The 4,447-nt window shown below is 43.9% G+C and overlaps 1 long non-coding RNA gene across 1 annotated transcript; it reads right to left on the reverse strand.

Moving 5' to 3' along the window:
* Positions 1-1,218: 1,218 nt before the first annotated feature.
* Positions 1,219-4,164, reverse strand: LOC125530949. Its single transcript, XR_007293019.1, has 3 exons — positions 3,620-4,164; positions 2,140-2,965; positions 1,219-1,509 (listed from the first exon to the last, which is right to left on the reverse strand). It is a non-coding gene; the product is annotated as an uncharacterized LOC125530949 (long non-coding RNA).
* Between the last annotated feature and the right edge of the window lie 283 nt (positions 4,165-4,447).

Below are 4,447 nucleotides of genomic sequence, written 5' to 3' on the forward strand. Positions count from 1 at the left end.
TTGGTCATGTCTACATTGTTCTCGAACCCGTAGGGTCTGCATGCTTAAGGTTTCGATGACAGTTATATTATGAGTTTATGTGTTTTGATGTACCGAAGGAGTTCGGAGTCCCGGATGAGATTGGGGACATGACGAGGAGTAAAAATCGATATATTGGACGACTATATTCGGACATCGGAAAGGTTCCGAGTGATTCGGGTATTTTCTGGAGTACCGGAGAGTTATGGGAATACGTATTGGGCCTTATTGGGCCATACGGGAAAGAAGGAAAAGGGCCTCAAGGGTGGCCGCACCCCTCCCCTTGGTCTGGTCTGAATTGGACTAGGGAAGGGGGGCGCCCCCTTCCTTCCTTCTCCTTTTCCCTTCCTCTTTTCCTATTCCATATGGGAGGTGGAATCCTACTAGGACTAGGGAGTCCTAGTAGGACTCCACACTTGGAGCGTCCCCTCCTAGGGCCGGCCTCCTCCTCCCTTGCTCCTTTATATACGGGTGCAGGGGCACCCCAAATAGACAACAATTGATCCTTGAGATCTATTAGCCGTGTGCGGTGCCCTCCTCCACCACAATCCTCGATAATATTGTAGCGGTGCTTAGACGAAGCCCTGCGACGGTAGAACATCAAGATCGTCACCACGCCGTCGTGCTGACGGAACTCTTCCCTGACATTCTGCTGGATCGGAGTCCGGGGATCGTCATCGAGCTGAACGTGTGCTAGAACTTGGAGGTGTCGTAATTTCGGTGCTTAATCGGTCGGGCCGTGAAGACGTACAACTACATCAACCACGTTGTGCTAACGCTTCCGCTTCCGGTCTACGAGGGTACATAGACAACACTCTCCCCTCTCGTTGCTATGCATCACCATGATCTTGCGTGTGCATAATTTTTTTTTAAAATTACTACGTTCCCCAACACTTAGTCTGTCTAAAGGCATTTAGTATTGCCAACACATGGTTTGTCTAGTTAGGGGTATACTTTTGCCCACACTTTCTGCGTTGGAATGCTTTTGCCGACATATAAATTGTTGGTAAGATCGTGCACAGCCAAAACAACAATTGGATACAGCTCTAATTCAAATGTTATATACAATGCTCAACTGTTATCCACAAACACATTGCACAATCATTGATAAAATGGTAACAAAATTACACACACACACACACACACACACACACACATATATATATATATATTGCTCGCAGGTTCAAGCACAAGTCAATCTTCACAAAAGCAAAGTTTGGCCATCTTGGCAACCATCCAGAAAACACAAGTCACATAAAAGGACCTCTATTCGCTGGTCTAAAATAGTTCAAACACTAAATGGTCCAAATAATTGAGTAACATCCATGAGCACAAGATTTCTACTCCATAACACTTGAGCAATAAATGGTCCAGAAAACACATAAGATTCACGATTATAATTAAGTTGTCTGGTCCAAAATACTGCAGACAGCCAAATGCTCCAGAACACTTCAAAGTCATCACATCCATGCGTACTAGGTTGTTGATTACCTGAAAATAGTACACAAGAATTTGGTAGAAAGTGCAGTCAGCTCAAGTGCTTTGAAGCTCATAGGGAGATTGGAAGCCAAGAGAAGCACAATAATGAACTATTTATGACATATGTCCATAACACACATAACATAGTTCTGTCATACATGAGGTAAAATATTTATAAAATGCTGAAAGGAATCATCATGCAGACATATCTACATATGCATAGAATAAGTATTTCGCCATGGCAGGCATATCTACAAATGCTATTCAACGTCTTACATGCAAGAAACAGTAGTAGGATAAGCCAATGTGAAGTTGTATTTGTTCTAATACGAATTTAGCTGATGTGATCTTCAAAGTTTGAAAATAATGGTACAGATTGTGACCACCAAAGGGATAACACCAAACTAATGTGTGTATGTTTAACTCCTAAGCAATGCATGTGCGCTTCAAATCATGTTGTGTCATTTTCATATTTTTAATTATAAACTGCAGTATGTGGAGTTTTATCAGCAAGATACAAAACGTATCTAGTAATGCTATAAGTTCAGGCAGAAATTTGGCTCTCTAGTCAAGGCTCAAAATGATCTATGTATATTTCTAAGAGAGAAATAATAAACTTAATGTATGTAGTATGTTTAGTACCTGCACCTGGTACATTAGTTGCCTTCTTGTCATCCTTGATCTACAACAATAAACGTTACTTCATAGAAATAACCGTTGCCTTCTTATCAGTTTGAGGCTATTTCTTCCACTGCAAATTGCTCTAACAAAATGTGTAGACATGTGTCAACCATCCTACAAAAAATGTGTTCAATATAGATAACTCGACTTCCCATAAATTAAATCATAAAGTAAAGGCCAAAGGTCTACAAGTTACGTACTTGGTTAGTATAATGAATGAACTTGTCAAAAGAACATAAATTACGCCATCAACCAGAATGAACACGAACATCTCATAAAAGTACATTAAAAGTCTGAATTCTGGAACTATCTAGCCACTGCACCGAGGCGGCTGACTCTACCATTTGAATTCACATGTCCGAACAATGTGGTGTGAGGCACTATGAGAAGGTGCCTCTAAGGTTTGAATGTGATAGGAACTTGCAACTCCCCTCTGGAAACCATATGCAGCTTCAAGTAGTTGAAGGTATGTGGATGCAAAGGAAGATACGAGTATATGTTGAACCTAAGGTTTGAATGCTAATGCCATATTCATGCAAAAAGAAAACAACACCATGCTCACATAAAAAATTATATCAAACGAAGACACCGTTATTCATAAATATCTAGTGTAGATGACAATGCAATTCAAAAGTGATGGAGAATAAAATTGGAATGTGCCTCCTCAAACGCTGACTGGACTGAGGGTCCATCTCGGTGCCCTCCGCTCGCCCACCTCCTCGTCCTCGTTGACAGGTAGTACCACATACTTGCTGCCCTGCAAGCTCAACATCATGTACAACCACTCCTACAACACCAAGCAAGTCGACCCAAAATTAAACCATGAAGCATCAGAAACTACAAGATGTTACAGCACAAACACCATTCAGTTCTACAACGAAGTTGAAGCCAACTCAATCATTTGCACTATATAACATAGAAATATGTATTGACAATCAAAAGTGCTTCATGTAAAAAAACTCAGAGGTTATGCACCTACAGGAGCTTCCGTTTGACCACGACAACTCACCCACAGAATTGGAAGTCACACAATGAGTCACGGCTTTAAATAACAAAATTGAACCACCTAGAAATCAGGAAGTCACACTACTAACAGCATATGAACATTCACCCATATCAGATATTAAAGGAATGATCACTTTCTAATTTAAAGGAGATAAAGAGTTCATATTCGTATGATAATATAAAAATGAAAATCAGTTGTGAGATATGGATGTCAGATGGCTTGCTGTGTTTTGTAGCACCAATCTATGTATCAAAATTGAGATGCTGAGAAATAGGAATAAGAACTATACAATAAACAAATATTAGCAGAAGATATGAAAGTGTTACCCTAATTTTCAGAGTTCAGCAATGACACATGGTTTAAAGTTCAGCAATGCACAAGCACGCATCATGCAGCAGTACAGAAAAGGATATCTCCGGAGGAGCCGATGCTTACCTATTGGAAAAGAAGAGTCTGTGCGGATATCTGCAGCAACAAACGGCTGGCTTCGGGAGGGGCGCAGCGGGATGGAGAGCTCTTGGATGGATCTCTACCAGCGGCAGCAGGAACGGGGAGCATGGATGGAGAGCTTGTGGTAGGGCTGGGGGCCGAGGCGGGGGCGACAGGGGAGAAGCGCCAGGGATCATGTGAAGGACGAAGTTGGGGGTTGGAGGACGGGGATCATGGGAGGGGGCGGATCCCTGAGCGTGAGGACGGCGGCTGGATCTTTGGCAGAGCGCGAGGACGGCGGCTCGATCTCGGGTGGAGCACGACGACGGCTGCTGGATCTCGGGCGGAGCGGGAGGACGGAGGCTCGATCTCGGATAGAGCGCGAGGACGGCGGCGACGACAGCAGGACCGTGGGTGGAGAGCGAATACGGCTGCGACGGCGGCAGGGCCGTGGGTTGAGCGCGAGGACGAGGGATAGGGATGGGGTGCGAGGGCGGCGGCTGGCACGGGTAGGTTACGGACTTGGTCTGATTTGGGGGATATTTTGCACGGGCCAGCCAAAACAAATTCCTGTCTCATGCCTAAATGGCGCGCCAACTTTCCAAGTTTCAGGATTTTGTAAAGAAAAAAAAATTCCAAGCTTCAGTGGCTTGACACGTGTGCACCTACGCCGACACTTATTCCGTGTCCATATACCCTACATACGGCGACATATTGGATGTCACTAAGCATGTACCTACACTGACACATAAATTGTTAGGGCCCACACATGTGCCGACACACAACGTGTTGTTAGCCAGTTGCCGACAGCTAAGTTGTTGCTTCGTAGTTGCT

This window comes from Triticum urartu, unplaced genomic scaffold (assembly GCF_003073215.2).
Source record: "Triticum urartu cultivar G1812 unplaced genomic scaffold, Tu2.1 TuUngrouped_contig_668, whole genome shotgun sequence".
In the NCBI taxonomy this organism is placed as follows: Eukaryota; Viridiplantae; Streptophyta; class Magnoliopsida; order Poales; family Poaceae; genus Triticum; species Triticum urartu.